At 43.0% G+C, this 15,299-nt stretch overlaps 1 protein-coding gene across 2 annotated transcripts in view; it reads right to left on the reverse strand.

Moving 5' to 3' along the window:
- The window catches only part of kdm6ba (lysine (K)-specific demethylase 6B, a), a 90,050-nt gene that overhangs the window by 50,626 nt on the left and 24,125 nt on the right, over positions 1-15,299 (reverse strand). Inside the window, exon 2 of one of the 2 annotated variants that reach the window (XM_080051645.1) lies at positions 8,212-8,281. The gene's annotated coding sequence lies outside the window, so the exon portion shown is untranslated. Of the gene's footprint in view, positions 1-273; positions 471-8,211; positions 8,282-15,299 lie in introns of those variants that run through there. The other variant, XM_080051644.1, reaches the window with a different exon arrangement.

Below are 15,299 nucleotides of genomic sequence, written 5' to 3' on the forward strand. Positions count from 1 at the left end.
GTATCCTTCGCATGCAAAAGTTTGGGAAGCCCCGTGACATAAACGTTCAAGCCCATCCACAAAGACACACACACAAACACACAGAGCCCCAGCTGGAGCACACAAGCTCCCTTTGTGCTGCATTCCTCACGCCTTTTAGCCTTAGCTTCAGCCTTTAGCTTAGCTCCTCTCATCTGCACACACACACACACAGAGCAACTTTCTCCTGCTTTTGTCTGCAGAGCGCTAGCAGCGGTAACAGCTGAGAGCCAGTGGATAGGAAGCTTGTCTTACCGTGGCTGTGCTCCGGTTGAGCTCAGAGGGAGACACACAGGGTCGGCTCGGTGGGGTAAAATCCAAAGAGGTTTGTTAGTGAAAGCGTCAGCCAGCTCAGCAGATTCCCACTAGCTCTCCTTTTCCTGCTGCCTTGCCTGCCTGCCTGCGCTCCAAGCTTTGTGTGTGCCTTGTATTTTCCCTTTAAATTGCACAGGCTTCCTCCCCCCACCTCCTCAGCACACGCACACACACACACACGTACTGAGCCAGCACACAAAACACACACTGCTCTTGCATATGACACTGTTGTCAAAAGCATTCAGTGCTGTTGTCGTAGTTATTGGTATTTTTTTTTTCTTATTCTGCTACCTGCAAGGGGGAAAAAAAGAAAGAACCCAGACCAAAATAGAAATCCTTTGTCTTTCCTCTTTATCCCTCTCTGTCTCTCTAAAAACTGGTTTTAAAACCTCTGCTTCTTTTCCTCTGTCTGTGTTTCTCTTCCTCACCCTCTCTCTATATTCTGTCTCGCTTTTTTCCCCACTCAGTAGTCAAACAAAGAAAGGAAAGGAACAGAGCGAGTGCACACACGCGCACAAACACACACAGACATACACACAACACACATTCGCTTGCTGATTTCGCTCTCTCCCTCACATACACATGCACAGGCTTGGAGCCCAACCCCCCAGCCTCTGATTTTTTTTTTCACTCCCTGCCTTTCTCTAAACAGCACCTCCCCCCTCCCCCCTCAGCCTGATCTGGCCTCGTTCTCATTCGTCTACCACCCCTCCCTCACTCCTCCCTGTCCCTCTCTCTCTCTCTCTCTCCATCCTTCCCCTCCCTACCTCTGTGTGTCAAACAGATGGGATTGGAGAGCAGAAGGAGCCTGTGTTCACTCTCTCTCTACCTCCATTTCTCTTCTTCATTAGTGTGATGTAAGGCTGATGAAGATACGCTTTGACCTACAGTACACACACTGATGATTAAAAAAACAAATCGATACAGATGCAGATAGCCTTCGATCGTGGGTTATAAAACTCTGCAGCATGTGCGCCGCGCAATATAAGAATTCATTACTGCAACATCTTCACAGCACCAACACATGTGAAGCCTCAAACCAACTAACGTGTGACACAATTGGAACAATGGCTTCCCAAGTATGCAGATCTGGTACAACATGAACTCTATTTCATGCCGGTATGACTGAGCAAACGTTAACTGGTTTGATTGGATTTACAAGATCTAATTTTAGCGTTTAATGACATGAATTGGTTTCGATGGTTGCCTTACTGCAGTTTCCTCTTTGTAAACTCTGTTTTCTGTCAATTTGTTTTGTCAAAATTGTCAATTTTGAACCCTAAAAGATAATCACGTCTTTTTTTAACCTATAGGTCCTTACCATAATAATTTAATGAGGTGGGAACATGGCAACATTGCTACAAGACTAGGAAAGGAAACAGAGCACCAAGTTGATCAGACTTGTACCCACGCCTACAGTAATGCTGGTAAAACCCAAAGAAGGTGTACTTAACCTTCTTACCAAGGAAAATATGCACACATACAACTACTGTGTGTACGGAAGGTCAAAGTCCAACCAGGAAGTTGGATGTTTACAACTGACCGTCATCTCTCTAATGCATATTAAATATTTGTCTGAGCGATTTGTGTAACTGATAGTAACAGCCAAGAAGAATTATGACCCAAGTTGTTTAAGCTCTCTAAGAAAATAAACGTGAGTTCTGTTTTCACTGCACTATGGATTTCTTTGCTTTCTTTTTACGGTTTAATCAGTGTTTGTTTTCTCAAGGAAATCACTTAACATTTGTGAAACTAAATAGTAGCGTTTCAGATCAATACTACTTTGAGTGCAACCTGAGAAGTCTGTAAATGAACAATAATATTTTCCTAACCGATAATCCTTTGATTTCCCTTGGATAAATGTGTTGGTACAAAATGTACGGCATTAACAGTGGGCACAGAAGCTATGTCTGAGTTCTGCACAGCTTTCAGGCTGGGACAGTAGAGGTGCCCACTTGTTAACATGACACACACACATGCTTCATGTTTCCTTTTCCTTCACCGGTATGCGTTTCCTATAGCTCATGTCCAGGCACGCACACACACACACACACAGCATGCCCTCTTGAGTGCCGGCCACGTGCAGAGGGATGGAATTCCAGAGCAAAGAGAAAAAGTACAGTCGGAAAGCAGAGAGAGAGAGAGAGAGAGAGAGAGAGAGAGAGAGAGAGAGAGAGAGAGAGAAGGGGGTGACGGTATGGAAAATCCAGCATGGACACGCTGCACTCTTTGACCAGGGCATAGACTGGAGGAAATATAGGCTCCATTACTGCACTCACTGACTCCTATAGACTGCCCCCCCCCCTTCCCTCTCCATAACGGAGCCAGGGTATCAGGAGCGTCAGACTGCATGGCCAGAATGGAAAAGGTAACAGATAATTCTTAGACAAAAACACAGAAAGCAAAACTCATTTTCCATAAAATCCACAACTGAGTATGTGCCAGTTGCTTGTTATGTGCCCTCCAAAAGAGACTAATTGAATTTCTTGCTGTATGGCATGCGGGACTGTTTGAAGTGCAAACCTTTCATCAGACAACAGCTGCAATGGAAATGTATTACAGCTGATAAGCACTTCTAATTACTTTGATATAATACGCTTAAGACAGAATATCATTTAACTTTGTACATCAATTGATTTATTATAATGGTACAAATGTATCATAGATTGATTATTGAACCTGTTTGTATGGAATGTTTTGTGCCATTAGTTTCTATCTGGTGTGAATATTGTTGAATGGGAGAATTACTCAATGTTAAATGTTTGTATTGACTTCAGGCTTGTTCAAAGATACATGTAAAGATTACTCTCCATAGCGATGCAAATAAGGGCTTTCTGGGTTACTAGTGCACTGTGTGCATGTGGGTGGAGAAGGACTGCTGGCCAGCATCCAACAAAGAAGTTAAACCACCAAAAGAGACAGCTTATATATGAATAATTTGAATAAATCATTCAATTGATGCAGACACTGGTGAATATCTGAGCAGAAACAGGTGCATGATAACAGACTTAGGGTCAGGCTTTGGACTAAACCTTTTGAAATCAGGTAATAATTCCTCCATGTAGAAGGATCTGAATAACAAAGCGTGTACACAAACACAGCATTGGTTTATTTTTCTAGTTCACTTTCTAGCCAACCTTGCATATACCCAAGTAAAAGATCAACAGCTTCACTATAGAGCAAATACACCAGCCAATAGTTCATTTCTCTGCATGCTTTATTTCTAGTGTACTGCCTGGGGCCATGGGTTTACTGTGATTAAGCACTGCAAGAGAACACATGACCCAGAGTGCTTATACATCTACTATGGTGCTTCATTCTAAACTAAGCCATTTGTTTCTACAAGTGTAGATACATGTTTTTAATGATTAAACCACTATCAGGTTGATCATCTTATTACATTCATCACCTTTACACCAATGTGTTTTTTCTCATGATCTGGCAACGACTCCCCTATCACTTCCAACAGGCGCTAACTGTTTGATGACATCAGTTGTAACTCCATATGAACCTGCACGTCATTCTATAGAGCATGCTTTCACCTAGGAAGAAACTACCCAGGGAGGAGAGAAAGCCAGTCAATATGGTGGCACGTTACATCATTTTCTTGCTGTATTGATTTATCGCCTTGCTGATTTGGCCCCCAGCCACTATGCAATATTGCATTTGTAATATTTGAGCTGGAGTCCAAACGGAGAGAGAGGCGGGAGAGAGAAAAAGAGACTTGGAAAGTGAGGGCAAGATAGATGGCGAGCGATAGAGATTAAAGTGAAAAAGAGAGAAAAAGCAATAGAAGCGGAGAGCGGGTGAATAATAGCGAGGGAATTTTGGAATGCAGCCAAAGGGACACTGATAAAGGAAAGCATAGAGAGAGGAAGTAGCATCAGATAATGAAAAGAGACAAAGGATAACAAAGCGTTTAATAGAGCAGTTCATTGAGCCTGAGAGATCCAGGAAAGAGGAAACAAGTGAGCGGATAATGACGGATCAAAGGAAGGTGAGAGAGAGAGAGAATGTGTGTCATTGAGTGCACTGCAGGTTATCCTTGTGACTGTGATCAGTACTGGTGTATATAGTAAGAGCCAGCAGCACATAGGAACAACATCCCCAACACACTGGATCTGCTGGATTGACTGGCTCTATAGTACAGTAGAAACACACTGGATGTCTTCAGACTCCATCAACCGAGGCCACGATGCTGGACAGAAACTTCAGCAGCATTCACAGGTTGCTCTGAGAGTACATCCACACTAACTGCTGCAATGTGAAAGCTCACTGTTACACATTTATCTTTAGACGTGACCACACAGCATGTTGATTAAACTGGTTAACTCTAGCAAAAGCAGATCCTACATCCTTCCTTTCTGCTCATCAAGTTGCCTTAGAGAACATCACTGGTTGAAAGCTGAAGTAGGTCAAAGAAAAAGAGATGAAGATCTACCAGAGAGCTAGCTGAAAAGACTACACACACTGTAGTCACAGCCACTGTTTACTGATATTCTTGTTCTACATGATTCTCTACATATGGAGACACACCAGCTCTCTTTTTCTTCCCTCCATCCCTCCTTTCCCCTCTGGCACTTCCTCTTTGTTGTGACATCTCTCTTTCACTCACTGTCTCTCTCTCTCCATCTCTGGATGAACTACAGACAGATGAGGGGAAGGAAGCGGAGAGAAAGGCAGAACACTAGATTAATGGGCTGAATGGAACACAGAGAGGTAGAGCAAGAGTGAAAAAATAGAAAGAGATAGAGAGAGAGGCTTAGCTAGAACAGGCTTTCCTTGTGCTACTGTGAATAATTTACTTTATTCCCAAATCCAACTCTCGCTCTCTTATAAAAAAACATATTCAAGTTATATTCAACTGGGGGGGATGGGTGTGAGCTGATTAATTGCCAATTAATGTTTAACGAGGTACAGCTGTGTTCAATTAACACTGGTTTAGGCAACGTCTCTCCCGACACCCCCCCACCATCACCTCCGTTCTCTCCCTCCACCAAATAACAAACCCTCTCCTTCGCCTTCTGCTGTTGAACTGCTCACTTCAGCAAGGCGTACTCAAGAGAGGGAAAGAGAAGTTGATCCAGTGAAATGAACAAGCTGCCTGGAGATAGCAATATTTGATCAATTACTCCAAACAACCTAGCCTACATGTTAAATCAAAGCACTTTTTGGTCAGTTGTATTATCTATCCAATAAGTATGAGAGGAATAGAATGTACAATGTATCGCTTAAAGACACATTCGGGGCCCTTTCCTTTCGTACATGGGCACATTTGGAGAGTAATAATAACAACCTGTTTTTCCTTTTCCCACATTCAACCTGCATACTAAGAAGAAGTCGCTTCAACCAATCAGCTTGTTTATCACACTGGTTGTGCTTTTACAGGGGATTAAGGTGCCACCTTATTTCCGAGCCTGGAGCAGTCTCTTCCTGAAGTCCCTGCTTGTTGCAGTGATGGCAAGACTTCAGAATGTTTCCTCGTTTCCAGTCTTTATGCTAAGCTAACGTTACCAGCTGCTGGCTGTAGCTTCATATTTAAAACAGACAGAGAGATGACCTTCTAATTATTTCCGAAATGTCAACCTGGGATTGTTTTTGGCATTTAAGGTTTAGTTTAACAGCAGAATTGGTTTAGAGGTTCTGACAAATGCCATGTTCAAGAAAACCCAACAGTGATCAGTTGTTGAAAGAGTCTTTCCATCTTGCCAGTGGAGGTCCAGTTTTGACATTCAGAAAGACTATTTTTATTCACTTCAGACCGACTAATGGAAAACACTTTATTTGCATTTTAGTTTCCTGCAACATTTTAAAGGTTTGCATAAAATGCACTTGACAGCTGGATGTAAACATAGCTAGGTTTGAGAGAGATGGTGGTCTGGCAAGAAAAACATTAAATCAACTAAACCTGTTTGACTAGGAGCACATGCTGGCAGTACATTTGACCACCAGAAGGCTAACAATGTATTGACTCTGCAGAAGAAGCATGCCACACACACAGGCGCACACACAGGCGCACACACACAGACACACAGACACACACACACACACACACACACACACACACACACACACACACACACACACACACACACACACACACACACACACACACACACACACACACACACACACACACACACACACACACACACACACACACACACACACACACACACACACACACACACACACACACAGGGAAAGAATCAGCACTTCTTTGGACAAAATAGGTCTAATTTCCCCAAGCTGCCATACTCTTCCAAATGCTGAATTATCACCAATATATTTAAAGGTAATGGCGGAAAAAATAATCCATTTTGAATGTGCTATTGAAATGTTTTTGACAAAACATGGCAAACCTGTCTACAGCATTCACCATCCATTAATACAACCATGTTTGCAAACATGGCAACAATGACAACAATACATTTAATGCCTTTGTAATCTGCTAGAATAGAACCATCCACTTGTGTAGTTTGGTATGAATGTGTACTGTGCAGTTTAAAGATGCCTCGTTACAATTCCAACTGATTACCAAGATGTTATGACACTTGAAGTTACAAAAAGAAAAGTTCCTGGCTAAGCTTTACACATATAACACCACCACATAACACAAATGTCATGAATTCCAAGAGCGAGGAGTGTATGTTGTGATGGATTCAGCACAGATCGTGAGTCAGTGAACCCACTGACACCAAGACATTTGAATTCTCCACCATGCCTCCAGTTGCCCTCCACCCTCTGTGAGCAAAGACCCACAGGGCTTCTTTTTTCTCTCCCTCTCATCCCCCTTTTTCTTAATCTGGTTTTATCGTTTGCTCCCAACCTTTCATCTGATTCATCTTCTGCCTAGAGCCTCTCCCTCCCTCCGTGTCTGTCTCTTTGTCCAGGGAAAAACACATCAGCAACACTGGGGCACACAGAGTGCAACATTTTGCACTGTGTGTGTGTGTGTGTGTGTGTGTGTGTGTGTGTGTGTGTGTGTGTGTGTGCAGTGCCTTCATGGCAGGAATGAGGTTAGAGAACCTGTCTGACCTGACTAGTCAATGATCACTATACACAAAGCACACACGGACAAAGAGTGAATGAGGAGAGAGAGTAACAACGTATATAAAGTATTGCATGTGTCTGGTGGAGAGAAAGTGTGAGTGTGCAGCCATGTGTGACTGCCGGGGTGTGTGTACTCTATGCATGCGTCGGTTTCTTTGCTTCCGTTTTGGCTTTCATCACAATCTGATACCTCCACCCATCTGTTCACAAAGGAGAGAGGGAGAGAAGGAGGAAGGAGAGGTGGCAGCGTGCAGAGTTGGCTAGTACTCTTCGTTGCTGCTCCTCCTCTTCCTCAGTATGTGCTTTCTTTCTTTGTCCTCTACCTCTCTGCCTGTCTTTCCTCCTCCTCCTCCTCCTCTCCCTCCAGCCTTTCTCTATTCTCCTCCTCCTTTCATCTTCAGATAGAGCTCAGCTTCCACTAAAGACCCAGCAGGTGTGTGTGGTGTGTCTAATTGTACGCACATGTGTGTGTGTGTGTGTGTGTGTGAGTGTGCAAAATGTGCTTTAAAGTCACAGTGCTTGTGTTTGTAGCTACTATATGTGTGTTAGCTGTGTGTGTTGGATATATCGTGTTTCCTCAGGGGAGTACAGGCCCATTTCCACTGTCTGCTATAGCCAACCAACCCAGCAGTGCATCGATAATCTATTAGAGTAGGAGAGCACACACACACACACACACACACACACACACACACACACACACACACACACACACACACACACACACACACACACACACACACACACACACACACACACACACACACACACACACACACACACACACACACACACACACACACACACACACACACACTCTCTTACCTGCCACTGCTGAGCACACTGGGTGTGTACTGCCTGGCACTGGGTGGGCCAGATATTGCCTGTATTGTACCTGAAAAGCAAGCATACCACAGAATGAGAATGAATACAGATAGCATATATATACACAATAGAGTAGTGCTAAGCGCTAATGAAAAAGATGATTATTATCTATTGTATTATAATCCTCTTTCGCTGCCTGAACGAACACATGTAGAGACTTAACATTACACTCTAATGTAGTGTTGGAAGGACAATTCAGATCATTTACTTGAGTAAAAGTACTGTTAACTCAATGTAAACATGTTCTAACACAAGTCAAAGTCCTACATTCAAAATCATACTTAAGTAAAAGTATTGCTATCGTGTTACAATTGTTCCTTTAATGTATTAGTTGGCCACAGACCTAAAAAAATACACAATTCAAACCATCCCAATGCAACAAATAGCTAAATAAATGTAAGTAGTTGGCGCACAAATGAGTGACATATGGCACAAGCACAGAAGTCTACTACAAAGACAAGACGACAAAATAGCGAAAAATACCACAGAATCTGATGCAATTCTCCCTGTACATATGAAAATAAACACACAGATACTAATGCAAACAGAACCCAATGACCTGACCAACCACACAGAGAGGCAGTGATTACAGCTATCAGACAAGACATGCGCCCACCGTCATTATATCCTCAGACATCCAAAACACACACACACACACACACTCTTGCAGGAATGGTGTCGGACACGCTCAAATGCACATACAAACAAAACACAGCCAGACAAAACACGTAAACAAGATACCAGCATGATGTAAGAAGGGTGCAATATCAGACATCACCATGATTAAAGCTAAACTCTATTTATCGACCAGTTAAGTAGGACAGGAGGAGCTAATCCCCAAAGATGCAGCTTGTTTACAACAACACAGTTATACACAGATAGTGTGACAGCCCTCTAAACAGCATGCTGCTGCCAGCCTATATCTACTGAAAGCCTCATACGGAACACCATCAGGTTCTCTGTGCCATATTTCGCAGTAGTAGGTAGATCTAAAAATCAATGAAATGCTACTAAAGGTTCAACGAGTTTGAGTTGACTATATAAAGAGATGGGGGGAGGGGGGAGGTACATTTAGTCTGAGTTTGGTTTGGTTAATGCTGAAATGTAGGATTATTTTCTTCCTCTATGGTTTGACAAACTTTGATTGCTTTGATTTCATATATGAAAAAGCACTGTGAAACCTGAGCATCCTGTGTAGGCAGATGTTGTACTGTTTAGGTCCTGCTGTCACAAATACAAACCCCAAAGCCCAAGCAATCATTTCAGGTAAACCCTTAAATATTCCATCATCTACCATTTTCCTCTTTGGCTAATCCCTGGATTCCTGCCTTTTTGGAATTCCTCCACAGATTATCCCTCAAACCACTTCAGGGCCAGGAGAGAGTGGGAGGAGGGGAAGGAGGAGGACATGGATGGGGAGGGGGGAAAGGAGAAGAGCCTTGTTTTTAAGAAGTTGGAAGTCTGAATCTTGCTGTGCTTGCAGTTAGCCCTGCGGACATATTTCGAGCACAAAGAGGAATGTGCTCACTCCATCCCTCTGTTGTAACCCCCCTCCTACCACCCCCTGTCTCTCTGCTTTCCTTCTCCTCTTTTTTTACCTTCTTTAGGGAACAGAGGCATGTAGGTAGACACAGACAGCCAGGCTAGGCTAACTCACAACAGCTCCCCGTGATCTGCCTGACAACAGCCTGAGGGCCCACATATGGGCACACCTACAGACACACATGCACACAGTCACAACAGAGAGGGAAGAAAGAGACCAAAGAGGGGCCCCGGAACCAAGCCTTGGGGCACTCCAACCTGGTGACAGAGCAGCAGCAGCCTCCCTCCAGGCCCAGGGATCACTACGCCCACCTAACCACTAGTTGGAAGCTGCTCCACTACTGTTTGCTTACTGCTTTTGTTTGGCAGAAAACAATGACTAGTCCCTTTCTCTCTAATATACAGGGGAGTTGGCTCAATTTCTCTGAGTGGAATTCACAGTGTGAGCAGCTTGCATTTCATGACGGGGTGGAGGGATACATGATGAGGAGGGGTTGTTATCCGGCCAGAGTGGGGCTGCGTTGAGAGGGAAGGTTGAGTGAGTTTAGCTGCTATTTTTAGATGACATGTCATACTCCTCTCCTGCTCTGTTCCTGTACTGCGGTCAAGGACTGAAACACCAGCATACGTGGACTTGTACTGTACTCACACATCTGCAGGACAAAGTACAATCTGCAAAGTGGTCTTACCCAATGCACACTTACACACAATACGTAAGGCCACAAAGGACAAGTTAAACAATAAGGAAACTGAATGGGCACAAATAAGAATGAGATCCATATCTATAGAGGGAACAGCAAATAGAGATCCCCAATAAACACGCCTTAGATTGTGAGGACAAATCCTAGAAGCTATTGAGCCGTTCAGGAAATGCACACAAAAGCATGTGCAAACAGTCACACAATCACTCTGTCACCACCACGCCACCGCCCACTTGATCGCTGCTTACTTCACCTGCTGTACACTGACAGGACACTGCAGTAGCTAACAGAGCATGGGGGAAGATGTGCAAAGAGAAGAAAATCAAATCCAACATGAGCTTGTCTTAGCGAGCCAGTGCAAAGGATGAAATGAAAGAGTGAGAAGAGAGAGAGGGGAAGATAGAGAACATATGGTGTACGGGGGACCTAGTTTCCTTACTCTTCCCTCATCTCCTCCATTTCCCCTCATCTCACACACCTGGGACCAGTATCCCTCCTGGAATCAACACCCAACTAAAACATCTACTTTCATTAATTAGTTCTCTCTCTCTCTCTCTCTCTCTCCCTCCCTCCCCCATCCATCCATACGCTATCAACTCTCTTTCGCCTTTTCTTTGTCTCTTCTCCAATGCTCTGCTCTGCCTCTTTGGTAAATCAGTTGTCATGAAGTCTTACTTACCCAATTTTCTCATTTAGAATGACTACATTCCACAAATTAGGACTGTTTAAAATGTAAATGTGCAGCTCCTACACCTCCAATGCGTATAGCATGCGTTAACTGCACAGGTCTGTTTGCCTGTGTGTGTGTTACAGAGGCTGTGGAGGAAGTGTGACTCTTCCCACATTCTACTAATCAATGGAGAAAATATGGGAGAAATAATATACTGCTGACAAAGTAGATATGTGTGAATGCATGAGGGAGAGGGCAGGCTATACATGAAGTAGAGTGAAGGTAATGATACACATCTCAAATCCAAGAAGCAAAACAACTTCACTAAAAATACTTGTGTGATTTTAACAATTTAAACATTCCCTACTGCAATGCAACAGGACAACTCCTCTACAACATAAAACATATATTCTTTTTAAACTTATTTTATTTCTTTGTGCATACAAATTCATCAAAGTGTAGTCTTTTCTGTTTATAACCTCATTTGTGCTGTTGCCTTTTCTTGATTGCATTCAATTCTGACTTTGGCACTGACTGACTCAATCATGACGAGGACAAGTAAAGTTGCCAACAACATATATACAGTATAATGCATGTCTGAAATTGAATGTCTGCTTGCCTTTGATGTCTGCAACCCTGACCTCAAAAGGGACAAGTCATTATGGGTGTGTGTGTGTATGTGTGTGTGTATGTGTGTGCGCAAGTGTATGTGAATCTTTCTTCGAAGGGGCATCAACAGCGTATGAGTGAATTTATTGCTAAGTGTAAATCCAAGTGACCTTCAACTTAAGCCCATATCAAAGTTGTCCACTTGCTATGTAATACATGGGGTTACTTACTCCTTAATTAAGATATAATACAACGTTTTGAAAACCATGTGTAAGTTCCCCCCACAAATTTAAATTAAGTGTCAAAGAAAATGCAACATTTAAATCAGAGATGTATAAAAATAAATCTGACACCTGAAATATACATTATTTCAAAATAAATAAATAAATAACACTTTTTTATGACGGTCAAGAGTAACTACTTTTCCCTTTATGCATGCCTCTGTGACAGTAAAGCTGTAGTAAAGTAAATGTCTTGTTGGGCTGCATCTAATTTAATTACGGAACATAAATAAGAGTTATAAATATACAGGAGACAAGAGCAACCTACTACCTTGTAATTTATGCTTCCTAATAAGGCTGCGGCTCACTTGGGTTCATGACAGCCATTATTCTGAGTTATAGTGGTCTTAATTGGAGCTGTGGCAGTGTCTTCACTCATTGCCCATGCACTGACGTTGAAAGGACGCAGACAAAATCAAAAAGAAAACCGGACAAGTCAGTGACCAGACCTTCCATCACACAAGTATCAACTACACCGATGCCATGATGAGTAGGGCATGATGGAAGCAAAGAAACATGGCACAGTGTAATACAAAAACAGTTTCTATAAATAGACAAATATGATGTTTAATAAATGTGTCTTTGTCTTTTAAAAACATTTCATGGAAAGTTGAAGCCCAATGTGCCGTTAAGACAGTTGTGTCACTTAGTGCATGATGACATGTCACATGATTATATAAATATACAGTGTGAATGATGCTTTTGGTTGAATTAATTAGAGGATGGAAGCAATGAAGTTCAATGGGTGGGGACGACCAAAAGACGCAAAAGCACTAAAATCGGACTGAGAAGGAAAAATCCCACAACTGTGTTCAATATGCTGGAGCATGTGTTGCATCATAGTTCTAAACGTGTGTGTGTGAGAAAATATGTGTTTGACTCATACTGCTAACAGCTGTTTTCACCAGTGTGCATTTGTAAACATCTCTTTCTTCTGGCTGCTGTGGTTGCTAGGACACCTGCTTTGGGCACGTGCAGCGTGAACTTTGACCTGACAGGCGTCTAACCCTCCTGACCTCAGTAGTGGTCTGGCACTTCATCTCACTGACCACTCCCACCACTAAGGCTAACTTCAACTACCCCATTACACATGCCTCCCTCATTAATCCAGAAACTATGCTCTTCATTCTGAAAGATTGCCAAAACACATTATAGAATGTATGGGGGATTTCAACTGCATCTATGGGGCAGTGTATCACCTTTAAAACCTTCTACTTCAGGAATGAGGTCAAATAAAAATAAATTTGGTTAAAGGTGCTGTAAGCGGAATGGTTCTTTTAGCTAACTTCCTGTCAGTTACTGGCTGCAGTTAGCAGTCCCCTCGCTCGTCCCTACGTCACCACATTAATGCACTGCGGTCTTCAAGCAGCAAGTTATCTAGCATCATCTCAGATCCAAAAGTGTGATAAAAAACGATAAAAACCTTCAAAACAGACATTGGGAAGGATTTTCACCTGCTCCGCCATTGTAGGCGCATACACATTCACCCATCTGTTGCTCTGGCGTGCACCGGCAGTGAGACCATGGAGTGCATATACTATATATGAGTGAGACGAGCGTCAGTTTTTAGAGTTCTCTCTTCTGATTGGATAAAAATTTCGGGATACGTTTATTTGCCGATTACATGCAAAGCAGCTGACTGAGAGATCGGCTTTATGAAACGCGCACATTATGTAAGTGATCACTGTATGAATAAAGAGCGATTTTACACTTATATTAACATAAATAAACCGCTTACTTCACCTTTAATTTACCGTATGATAGAATTATCCTCAAACGCGCCAAAAGGTTGTTGTATATGCTGCTGATTGTACAAATGAGAAAAAATACCAACTTGCCCACAGGAAGGAACAAAATGAGAGTAACAGGGAAAAACAGTACATATTGTCTGTACAGTGTTCAGATCTGTGGTAATGACAGAGGGTCTCTGCACTGGTACAGTCTGAAATACAATCTGAACCAGGAGCACTGGATGCATTGTGGATAGGCGAGGGACTTTAGCAGTTTCTTATTGACCGACCACACACACACACACACACACACACACACACACACACACACACACACACACACACACACACACACACACACACACACACACACACACACACACACACACACACACACACACACACACACACACACACACACACACACACACACACACACACACACACACACACACACACACACACAGAAATGCAGAAGTATAGAAAAGGTCTCCCTGCAGAGGGTGGGAGATACATTTGTGTGAGTGTGTGTGGTGTCATTCTGTCTCACAAGCAGCAGACATGGGCTTTCTGGGCAGGCGTCACGCCTTTATTTATTCATCAACCTTCTGGGAACTGGCAATGAGAGACAAGGTCAATATACATTATAGCACAAATGCACATACAGACACACCAACGCACACACACTTTAAGTCCACCTATAGAATGACCACATATAGAGCAAATGTAAGTACGATATCTCTGCCAACACATGGACTGTAATGACTTGTGTTAAAAGGGTATCAGAGCACACACACACACACACACGCTCAGAGACTTGTTGGCTGAGTGGGCTGTGAATCTGAGCCCAGAAAGCACACAGACCCTATTAAACGCTGCCGGATCTGCAACACACACCACCATTAAATGCTCCACATCAGCTGAGTCAGCACACCCCCAAAAAAAACTAAAGAACTGGAGGTTTAGACAAAACAACAAGCCCCGTAACCAGGAGACAAACAGCACACACACATACAACTTCACTCATGATCCCTTATGCCCACAAGCACACAACGTGCGTACACTTACAGAAAGATCCAGGAACAAAGAAAACCCACAAATACAAAGGAATAGGCACACAAACAAATAGCATGTAAAGAAAGACAGAGGCACACATACACACACACATTTACACACACTCACTCACACATGCATGTGCTATTTCGCATCTGGCTCCTCTTAGACCAAGACACAAAAGAAGTATTATGTGTAGTGAATATGGCATTGTGTGTGTGTGTGTGAGCATTTGTCATTAGGTCAGTGCTTTGATAGCTGGCAAAGGAGTAGGAGGGCTCCCCATGAGTCCAGACAGACAGACAGACAGACAGAGAGAGAGAGAGAGAGAGAGAGAGAGAGAGAGTAGAGAGAGAGAGAGAGGCCAGCCACTGTCAGATTCACAAACAAAAAACCACTTGCAGCTGTTCAGCATCTGCCTGAGAGGCACATGACACACACA

The sequence above is a fragment of the Ammodytes marinus genome (assembly GCF_949987685.1).
Source record: "Ammodytes marinus genome assembly, chromosome: 23".
NCBI lineage: Eukaryota > Metazoa > Chordata > Actinopteri > Uranoscopiformes > Ammodytidae > Ammodytes > Ammodytes marinus.